Genomic DNA, 12,149 nt, shown 5'->3' with positions numbered 1-12,149 from the left:
AATTTACAAACCAGGGGCTGCTCTTCATTTTCATGCTCAGAGTCCCTCCATCCACTATGAAATCACAGATGCAAACCAATCCTGCCTCCCCACATAGAAATTGGTATTTCTCATGTTCTTAATGTGATCATTACAGTATTAATAATAAGCAGGTGACTGATCAGTGAATTTTACAAGCAGTAATAAATAAACTATCAAATGAGTTTTTGAGAGTAGTCCCACCTTCTCCCTGACAATGCCTCTGCTCCAACTCACAGGTCTTTAAAAATGTAGCACTTTATAACAGTAATATTCTAAGATGATCAGCTGTGAATGACATAGCTATTCTCAGCAATACAACGATCCAAGACAACTCTGAAGGACTTATGATGAAAAATGCTGTCCATCCCCAGAGAAAGAACTGATGGTGTCTGAATACAGACTGAAGCATCCTTTTTTTTCTTTATTTTTCTTGAGTTTTTTGTCTATGTTTTCTTTCACAGCATGACTATTATGAATGTTTTGCATGACTACACATGTATAACTTATATCGAATTGCTTGCCTTCCCAGTGGGGTGGGGGGGAGGGAGAGAGGAAGGAGGAAGGGAGAGAACTTGGAACTCAAAGTTTTAAAAACAAATGTTAAAAATTGTTTTTACATATAACTGGGGCAAATTAAATAATAAATACCCGAAAAGAAAAAATAGTACTTTAAAATGCTTTCATAATAAACCTAGAACATCTAAATGATGTGCCAATTTGTGTAATTGTGAGTGCACATTTTTAAGTGAACTCAAAATTTTCATGTGTCATTATCCATATTGCCTGAAGAGGGCACCCTATCCTGTAAAAAGAAAAAAAAACAATCTGCCCAACACCAATAGACAACCACATTGACCATATGAAAACATACTTTAAAAGTGTGTAGCTTCCACAGGTTTTTCTGTACCACTAATTCATTAGTTTCATGAATATATGAACCATAGCACTTCACATGTAGTAATGGAGGTGCTCCATAAATGTTGAATGTATGGATGAATAAATGAATAAGTTTGTAAAGTGGAAAACTTTTACTAAAAAGAATTTATTGTTCAATAAAACAAATATGAAAAGGTATTAAGAACAATTATTTATCCCTAAAGGATGGATGCCTTACTGATCAGGACTGTAAATGCTCTGGATATTTTGTTGTTATTCAGTCTTGTCCAACTCTCCATGACATCATTTGCAGTTTTCTTGGCAAAGGGATTGGAGTAGCTCGCTATTTCCTTCTCCAGGTCATTTTACAGGTGAGTAAACTGAGACAAACGGGGTTAAATGCCTTGCCTAGGGTCACACAGCTAAGTAAGTGTCTGAGGCTGGATTTGAACATAGGTGCTTGTGATCCACTGTGTGCCCTAGCAGCTCTGGCTGTTCCTCCACTGAAATGCTAAGTAGAGCCAGCTCTCTCAGGTTTTCGCACCTTTTTCACTAACCTCACTATATACATCACTCCCCTTCGGTACACTTCGGTTGAGCCAAACTGACCTTCTTGTTAGCCCAACACAGTATCTAGAACCAGCGAGCTCTTAATAAATGCTAGTTGATATTACTGTGTTTAGCATCTCATCTCTCTCTGCTAACAAAAGCAATAGATGAAAAATCAAAAATTATCTGACCCAAGAAATCCCCTCATTTGTCTTGTTTTATCTCTAAATAGCTTGGCAATGCAATATAGTTGAAAAGCCTCTGGAGTTTGATCCAGAGGGCCTGGGTCTGAGTCCAATATCTCCTGTGTACCATATCCTTGGAAGGGAGTCACAACTTTCCAAATGTCATAAGAGGGTTTTTAATTTGTCAGAATTCACTGCAGTGCTATCATTTAATTAGCTGAAGCCCTTTTTTTAAATTTGTTTTGGTTTTTTTAGGCAATTCAAGTTAAGTGACTTGCCCAGGGTCACACAGCTAATAAGTGTCAAGTGTTTGGTCTGAGGCCGCATTTGAACTCAGGTCCTTCTGACTTCAGGTGCTCTATCCACTGAGCCACCTAGCTGCCCCTTGAAGCCTTTTGAATTTAGCTGAAACCTCAAAAATTTAGCTCCAGTTAATGATAGAAGAATTTCTGGCTCAGCTTTATTATCACTATTTACTTTAGTTGAGATATTTAACTTCAGACCTGTTGCTAGCTGGTTAGCTCCTGCTCTGTCTGTCTATAAATTTCAATTAAAAAACCTAGTATTTGCTGATCCAATTATTATTTTACCTGGCATGTATCTTCCCTTTTGCTATTAGTTCTTTGAGGTATAAATCTTTACCTCCCCCTTTTGCCCTCTGTAAAAATTTCACTTTAACTATCCTGGGTTGTCCTATATAAGATTTTTGAAGACGCTACTCGTGACCCATTGGTCTTTGTATACTATGGGTCTGTGCTCCAAGCATATAATAAACTGGATTTTTAAATGTCTCCTTGGATTGATAACTATGATTGCTAGCAGTACCTATAAACAAATCCCTGATTATTTTTATATTACAGACATGTACCCCAGGCACATCTTCTACATATGTGCCCTGTCATACATGTGTACTGGTCACAAATGTTCTTTACATGTGTCTCTTTTCCCAATGATGATAAAATAATCTATGAGAGGATGCCCTTCTGTATGGGGGAAATCTTTCTTGTCATCTATCATTATATGGTGCTTAGTTAAATGTCTTTTGGTTTGATTGGTGAAGTACCATGAGCTATGGTTTGAGTCGATGTTGACTAATGCCTGCAATGCTACCCTGAATGGTATTCAGGGAGACTATGTATTATGGGTGTGCCATGTTCCTAAGGGAGTGCCCAAGTCTTCCTCGTCCTCATCCTAAAAAAAAAAAACCCTTCATTTGACCTTGTCAAGCTATCATTGTGTATCTCTTTAACCTTATACAAATGCCTAGAAAAAAAAAGATCTTCTACCCTTCATTCCCTCACCTCTGAAGCATTTTTAAATCCTATGCAATCTGGCTTCCAATCCCAATCCTTTACTAAAATTGCTGTCTCCTAAAGTTACCAAAATCTCTTAATTGTTCAATCCCATGACCTTTTCTTAGGGTACATCCTACTCAAGCTCACCATTCTGAGAAAAGGAAACTGAAAAGTGTCGTGCACATCATGCATATTGACATGAAGCCCTGTCTTGTTAAAATTCAAAATGAAAATGTATTATTCAAAGTTCACAAAACCAAACAAATAGAATCCTTATCTTGCTCCTAGGCTCAAGTCAGATGACGCTTCCAACACAATGCCCCTCATCCTATGTGTTCTAACTCTCTCTGGTCTTACTTACTGTATGTTGGCTTATCTGCATTTGTATTGGAATTCATCCAATAGGATGTAACTCCTTAAAGGTAGGGATTGTTCCGACTAGGACCTACAACCCACAGTGTTTTATTCCTGGTGTTTGAGCAGGTACAGAGTAAATTCTGAAGAGACAATTGGATGGATTATAGAGGACTTAGGTTAGTTTCTTTTATTTTTACTTTTTACTGTTTAGAGGGAAGGCCACGTGGCATAGTGGATAACAAGCTGGAGCCGAAGTCAGGAAAATATGAAGTTGAATCTTGCCTCAGACACTTTGGCTATGTGACGCTGTGAGCCTCAGTTTCCCCATGAGTAAAATGGGGATAATAAGAGCACCTACTTAATAGGGTTGTTGCGAAGATCAAGTAGCTAAATCATATGCAACCTTCTGCTTCTCTAATTTCTGACCTCCCTGCAGAAAGGAGGGGACTGAATTTCATCCGTGGTCTGTTCTCAGGGACCACTATTGGTCATTGCAATTAATTCCAGTTCCCCTGCCTTTTAGTCTTGTTTTTGTTTATATTAATGTAGTCAGGACATATGTTTTTCTCCTGGCTCTCCTTACTTTACTCTATCAAATTCATACAAGTTAAGGAATTTATATTTCTAGAAAATTATCTATCAATATTTCCAGTTTTTTATTCTTCATCTCCTTATGCATGGAGTTTATTGGGTTCAGGACCAAATATTTGATAATTAAATGAATGCTAACAACGTGTTGATACAAATATAAGTGCCCCTCAGTTAATTCACTTCTCCTTTTAAATCAGAAGTTAACCTTTTGTGTGCCATGTACCCCTTTGGCAACGTGGTAATGCTTATGGACCTCTTCTCAAAACAATTTTTTTAAACGCACAGAATAGAATACAGACAATTACAAAGGAAGCTAGTGGTTAGTGAAAATCAAGATGTAATTGTTTTCCCCTCCAAATTCATGGACGCGCTGAAATCTATCCATAGATCTGGCCTAAGAAACTCTGCTCCAGGTTATTAAAAAAAAAAAAAACAACTCACATAACTGCGTAGAAGCCTATTAATGAAAAGTTTCTCTCTTTTTCCTGCTCCTGGCCTAGTGTGTTAGATCTTCATAGTGGTATTGTCCAGAGGCATGGTCAACATTATATGTGATTCCTTTTCAATAAGAAGTAGAAACATTTATAAAGTGCTCTGGACTGAACAGTGAGAAATAGAAGAGAGCTAAAACTGGGGCAGCTAGGTGGCGCCATAGTGCATAGAGTGCTGGGCCTGGAGTCAGGAAGACATCTTCTGGCCTAGACACTTAACTGGCTATGTGACCCTGGGCAAGTCATTTAACTCTGTTTGCCTCAGTTTCCTCATCTGTAAAATAAGCTGGAGAAGGAAATGGCAAAACATTCCAATATCTTTGCCAACAAAACACCAAATGGGGTCACAACAAAAAGTTGGACATGACTGAAAACTTAACAACAACAAATCCATGCAAAACTCAAAATTTAGTGAAGATGACAAAACTTACATACATGCAACAAAACCCCCCCAAAAAGACATAAACCTGTATATAACCCAGTTATATGGCTTAAAATTCAAAGAAGAAAAAATCATAGTGAACTTGGTAGTAAAAGAGGATTTTTAGAAAAGAGGTGAAATTTGAATTGGGCCTTGAAGAAAGTTTAAAATTTGGAGGTGGTGAGAAAAGGAAGTTCATTCTGGGCCTAACATGGGCAAAGGTGTAATCAAGGGTGTGTGAAGGACAGTCATCTTCCTCCTCATCTTTGCCCCATAGAATCCCAAGCTTTCTTCAATTTCTTCCTTTTTTTCTGCTTCTGGCCTACTCAATCACATCTTCATGGTGGTATTACCCAGAAGCATGGTCATCGGTTGTATGCGATTCTATTTGAATAAGAAGCAAAATCATCTTAGGTGCCTCTCCTTCCACAGATTCCCCCCAGTTACTAGCATTCATTTCCTCATGCAATTACTTTGTACCACTATGTATTTACTTATGTATATAGATGTTAAATCCCCAGGAGAATGTTAGCTCCTTGAGGGCAAGGATTGCTCCCTTTGTGTTAGCAGAGCTTAACCTAGTAATTGGAATACAGCAGACATTTAATAAATGTTTGTTGAATAAATAAAGGTTTAGGGTGGTTGGTTTTATTTTTTTTTTTACTTTTAATGGGAATAGGTTATAACCTATTAACTTATAAAAGGCCTTAGCCCGAGTAATGATAATAATAATAATAAAGGCTAGTATTTATATAGTAGTATCTAATTTTACATTCCAGAGAGTCTTAAAGACCTACAGAACTGAATTTAGGAAAGATAGATAAAAAGAGTTATTCATTTTTAAACTTAAGGATAAAATTGAACAAATAGTAGACACAAAAGAATGTAAACTCTACTGTAAGTAATGTAGTATACTGGAAGAGTTCACCTTGGAGTCATGAACTTGTGTTTCATTTCGGTTAGGAATTTTTCTCTGAGGCTTTGTTTGCAAGTGTTTTTGAGTTATTCTCCTCTTCCTGGCTTATTGTCTCCAGTATTCCTGGGTTCATAATAACTCTTTAGTTTTTGTTTATTTGTATATTAAGTCTTCTAGCCTTCCTTCCCAAATAGGGACTTTGGGTTTGGGCCAGGTTCTGCATCCTACTGGCAAGACTTTCATGACCTTGTATGTTCCTGGCCTGTCTTATCTGGTATCTTGTCAGAATGTTCTACAGGCATTTATGGCTGTGATCTTCAAAGATCACAGGTGTGGTGCAGGCCAGGGAGCTGCAAACTCTTAATAAATCCTCTGTTGTCTGATCAAAACCATGTGTCTCTCATTCTCCTGGGCTTTCTAGTCTCCAGATCCTGGTTTGGAATTAGGAAACACAGCTTCAGGATTGCCCAAAGTGGAGCTCTAATAGACAGTTCTTGGTCCCAGCTTCTTCCAGTTAGCTGAGCTGCCTGCCTCACCCTGTTCTTTACCCCAGGGCTGAATTTATTGTCCCTTATCTGAGTCAGAGGGAAAGTAGGAAGGCCTTGTTCTATTCTCCAGTCTACACTTAGAATCCCTTCCCAAGGTCAGAGTAACAGAGCTATGGCCCCCATTCTGCACAAGGGGCCTAGTCCATGATCCCTACTTTGCAACTCTGCTCTCCATCCTGGGGGCTGACTTCCAGATCCCCTTTCCTGGGTTAGAGCCACAATGCCACCATTCCAGCACCTGGAGGTTGAGTTTGAGATCACTACTCCGATTCCTACTACCTGACATGTGCATAACGCTTTAAGGTTTACAAATCACTTTTTTATACTATCCTTCAAGGTCTGTAGAGCAAATATTATTCTCATTTTACAGATGAAGAAAGTAAAATTCAAGAGGTTAAATGACTTATTATACTTCACATAGCAAGTAAGCATCAGAGTTTGGAATCAAACGTGTTCCTGGGACCAGCTAAGATAGTGGAGTGAGAAGAAGCCGTACAGTTCAGCTCTCCCCACCAGTACTCCAACTAAAATGTAGAAAGCACCAGACCACATAGCAATCGAGAAATCTAAGGAGAAACCAAAGTAGATCAAAATCATAAATTCCATCCAAAGATAAGTGACCAGGACAAGAACTGTGGCTAAGGGATGGGCCAGGATCATGGAGTCAGATCGTAGTAGTATAGTAATAGTAGTAGTAGTAGCAGCAGCAGCAGCAGCAGTAGTAGTGGTGGTAGTAGTAGTAGTAGTAGTAGTAGTAGTAGTAGCACTACTAGCAGTAGTAGTAGTAACCTTTTTTTGAATGAGTGATAGTCCTTGTTCTCCAAGATTTCTTTTTTTTAAATCATCTTTAGAAAAGATTGAGAGGAAGCATTTCCTAAGTACCATAAATATAAAGCTAAAACACTCAAATTCCCCAGAACTTTCATCTTACATCCCTATGGTTCCCATGATGCTAAACAGCTTCCAACTATTTCACACAAGATAGCTGAATATTAAAGTGAGTAGCCTGGGAAAGATCTAGGATTAATGTCTAGAGACATACAGATATCATCACAATAACACTTAATACCTTTAATCTTTCTAAATACTTTACAGTCATTAATTAAACTTCACTGTGAGGCATACTATTAAAATTTTACTGGTTATCAGTTTAAGTATAGCCTTTAATACAGTAAATCTGTGGCAGAACTAAGAAAAGAAGCTGTAATTCTAGATTCCCCATTTACTCATTTTACCCATTGTACTAGATTTATTTTTAGCTAGGTTTTGTGAAAAATAAAATTGTGGGTTTGGGGGAATTTTTAAAGCCAAAATAACTTCAATACATGAATTACTTACTAAAAGGAATCTGGTTCCGTCCATAAAAAATGAGGGGAAAAAATATGTGTTCCTTTAAGATGCTGTGAAGTTCTTCTATTGGTTTTGCTTTATTATTCTTTCGGATAGTTTAATTGCTTCCAAATAAACAACCCAGTGAAGGATCTAGAAAGCAAGTCCAAAATAAGATAGCTATCCAGAAAAAGAAAGGGTAAAAAAAAGATCAGAGTCTTTTCTGAAATTTACAGAAACATAAAGACCCAGCAAAAATAGAATAACAATAGACGTGTAAGTACACACTCCATCCATATAGAGGAGAGGAAGAAGGAGGGAGAAAGGAGAATTATATAATGAAGAGCTATATTGATATTAGGTAAAAATTTAGAAAATTATAAGATATAACTCTTTAGGAAAGGAAAGATGGAAAGTAAGAATTTTTATGTGGCTCCAACTATTCAAAGAAAGGATGTTCAAAAAAATAAAAATTTTTTTAAAATTTTAAAAAAAGAAAGGATGTCCATTATACACAGCAACAGCAACATTGCGGGCTGATTAACTATGATAACTCTTCTCAGCGATACAATGATCCAAGAAGACAGATCAAAGCATACTATTTTCACTTTTTTTTCTTTCTCATGGTTTTTCCCTTTTGTTCTGGTTCTTCTTTCACAACATGACTAAGGTGGAAATATGCTCAATATACTTGTACACATATAACTTATATCAGATTGCTTGATGTCTTGGGGAGAGGAAAAAGGAAAGAGTGAGGGAGAAAAAATTTGGAACTCAAAATCTCATAAAAATGAATGCTGAAAACTATATATACATGTAATTGGAAAAGTAAAATACTATCAAGTGGAACAAAATAAAATAAAATGTCTCTGAAAGGAAAAAAAGAAGCATGATTCATTAGACTAATGAAAAATCAATATATGGCAATACAGATTGCTTTGCTTATATTCTATATTCTCCATGCAATCTTTTGATTGTATATTTATCATAAAAGGGAATATTTTGGCCAAAGAACCCCATCGTAAACAAACAAATCTGTCTTCTAATACAAATTAGTCTTGTTTCACATTAGACAAATTCTTTTTTGGGGGGAGGGGGGCTAAGCAATGGGGTTAAGTGGCTTGCCCAAGGTCACCCAGCTACTAAGTGTTATGTGTCTGAGGCCGGATTTGAACTCAGGTCCTCCTGAAGCCAGGGCCGGTGCTCTATCCTAGACAGATTTTTTAAAACATGATCATTACTGTATTGCCTGACTAATCAAATGTTCGAGGGTGCAGAACTGAGGCCACTGGATAGATCTCTAGACTGGAGTTATTCTTGCTGGTGCACAAAGCCTCTAATCACTCTCTTTTACTATCAGTTGAACTTTTCTGAGTCACTACCAAGCTTTTACCAAAATATGCAGTGCTCAGGGGGCTGAAACACTGGGGGTTCCAAGCGTTCTAGGGGCACCTTGGAGACAACTGTTCTAGAACCAGTCCTAGAACTTAGAACCAAACCCATGGCCACAAAATTGACGGAAGTTCTTTTAGCAATTCCTGTGATAGAAACAGGAAGCGTTGGTTGCTTAAGTTCATGCTACAGAATTCTTAACGATCACCAGACTGAAATTTGGGGTAGCATAAATCCTCACACAAGGAACATAAGTGAACCATAAATTATTCCATCTAATCTCTTCCAGTAGAATACCAAATGGACTTAAAATAAATCTTTCATCAGACTTCTTTGTTGCAGGTAATAAGGCGCCAGAAATCTGCAACTCCACCTATCTGCTGTCCTTAAAAACAGATTAACAATCAAGGTCACTCAAGGAAAAGACAGATGAGTGAGAGAACAAGTTTTGTCCAAGGAAATCTATGTCAGAATTTGATCTTCTTAAATCTAGATAACTCGATGAAGGGAGTACTGTGAATGAGTTTTGGAAACTAGCCAAAAAAGTTATTACTTAATAACACTTCATAGAATTTTATATGCTAATAAACGCAACATGATGTTGGTGGATTTGGGATTTGTTCCTTTTATTCTTTGCATTCTGAATGTTGTCATGTTTCAGCAATATCCTGCTAGGCAATCCAAGGTAGAAAATATGATCTTGAAATAAACAACAGAAATATTTTGTTATCCCTAATCCTGGATTTTTCCCCATCCTTTTCTTCTTACTGCTGCTATGAACGTTTACAAAAATCTTGGTAAATTTCTTTAGTATCACTGAATCTCATCTTTATCAAGATCAAAAGACATATTTCAGATACAAGCAAAATAAAAGCCTTTTGTCATGGTCTGAATACTGATCAGTGTAAATTTGTGTGCAGCCCTATACAATCAGAGAGAGAGAGAGAGAGAGAGAGAGAGAGAGAGAGAGAGAGAGAGAGAGAGAGAGAGAGAGAGAATTTTGAAAAGTGTGTGTGTGTGTGTGTGTGTGTGTATGTGTATGTATATATATATATATATATATATATATATATATATATATATATATGCATACATTTCTCAAACTACTCTATTCCATCTTTGAATCAGTGCTTGCCTGAATCATCTCAAAGAGTTTTTTTTAAAGCAATATTTCAACAGTGTCTTTATCAAGGGTTAATAATCAGAACTGAGGAAATCCTTCCCTACTTCTGTCTCCTAGCTTGACCTTGCCAGCTTCATTTTCATATGTTTGTGTTTTGGACTAAAAAAAAAATATTAAGAGCTACTCCTCTCAGACAAATGAATAGGTTTAGGATGCTACTTCGTCAAGAAAAGATGCCATTAACCTAGTAAGGCTTATTCATTGTTATTCTTACTGTTGTAAAGATTCCTAAGACTGAATAAAAACAAAGCCATAATTAAGTCTGCATAAATGGAGCTTTTCACCAAAGTGCTAAAATTTAGAGCGCAGTCCTGGGGCAAGTTTCCTTCCCCTGATCCACATTATCTTCCTCCCCCGATTTGGTGCAAATCTCTCAGCAGTGTTAAAAACTTAACGCAGCACCCATGCTTCTCCACCCCTAAGGAGGCCTTCTACATCCCCTTAGGGAGTTACTGCTCGGCTTAGGAAACTCTTTCCACAATATATCCATATCAGTACTGTTCTAGAACATACAGATTCACCTTCTGTTTATAGAGCCAGCTGAGATGGCAGTTCTACGCTTTTGCCTCCTAATACCTTTATCTAAATAAAACTTTTCCCGTTTTATGTGACGTTGGAGCAGTTGGCTTCCCTCCTCTAGCTCTTTTGATGAAATCACAGAAAATAAGGCGCTGATAACAGATAATGAAATGCTCGGTTAAGTGCAAAGAGGAGTTTAAGGTCTGCTATCCCTTTACATAAGGTGAAGAAGTTTCCTTCATGGAAAGCAGGTGGCCCTTGGCACTCTCTGTTGGCCTACCAGAAACTAGAAAGTGCTCTAAAGATTTGAGGAAGGGAACGGTTTTGTGGAATATGATCCCCTCTACCTCTACCAAAGAGTAGAGTTCAGAAGAAGAGATTCTCTCCCCTCCACTGCATTAGTCATAGATAATATCCTTAAATATCCACTTGTCCGGGAGAGAGAGACACACACAGAGACACAAAAAGAGACAGAGAGACAGACAGACAGACAGACAGAGACAGAGACAGAGAGACAGAGAGAGATGACATAGTCAATACAGACACAGAATGGCAAGGGCGGGAAGAAGCTTCAAGGAACATGACTTGTGGCAGCAGAGAAAAGAGCCAACTGTGGCTTCAGCATAGAACTAGCCCTGGCAGTCAAGAATCAAATTTCAGAAAGGAGCACCACTGCTTTAAAATATATCTTTGAGCTTCACTAGAACCTAGTCCAGAGGCAGCTAGGTGGCACAGCGGATAGAGCATCAGCCCTGAAGTCAGGAGGACCTGAGTTTAAATCTGGCCTAAGACCAAACACTTGACATTTACTAGCTGTCTGACCTTGGGAAAGTCACTTAACCCCAATTGCCTTAAAAAAAAAAAAAGAACCTAGTCCAGGAGTAGGGCATCTGCAGCCTCAAGGCCACATTGGCCTTGTTCCCTACCCCTGAGTCTGTTCTCCCAACTGAACCCACAGAAATGATATGTGATTCAAATGTTAATTTCAAAGCAATACTATACCTCTTTTCTGTTCCTCACATTCAGAATGTGAATGCTAAAAAATGCATTTAATTTTTATTCCCTTATCCTAACCTTTTATTAATATATTTTATTTTTTCCCACTTACATGTTAAAACACTTTTTTAATATTTAGATTTTTTAAAGTTTTGAATACAAAATTCTATCCCTCCTTCTCTCCCCTCCCCCCTCCCTGAAATGGTAGGCAATCAGGTTATATATGTACAATCATGAAAGACGTTTCCATATTAGTCATTTTGTACAAAACTCAAATTAAAGAAAAAGAATGAAAGAAAATGAAAAATAGCATGCTTCAGGTTGTATTCAAACAATATCAGGTCTTTCTCTGGAGGTGGATAATATGCTTCATTTTTAGTCCTTTGGTATTGTCTTGGATCACTGTATTGCTAAGAATAGCTAAGTCTTTCACAGTTCTTCATTGTCCAATATTGCTGTTACTGTGTACAACATTCTCCT

This window comes from Phascolarctos cinereus, unplaced genomic scaffold (assembly GCF_003287225.1).
Source record: "Phascolarctos cinereus isolate Bilbo 61053 unplaced genomic scaffold, phaCin_HiC Scaffold_9;HRSCAF=440, whole genome shotgun sequence".
Lineage (NCBI taxonomy): Eukaryota > Metazoa > Chordata > Mammalia > Diprotodontia > Phascolarctidae > Phascolarctos > Phascolarctos cinereus.
This window is presented reverse-complemented; position numbering follows the sequence as displayed.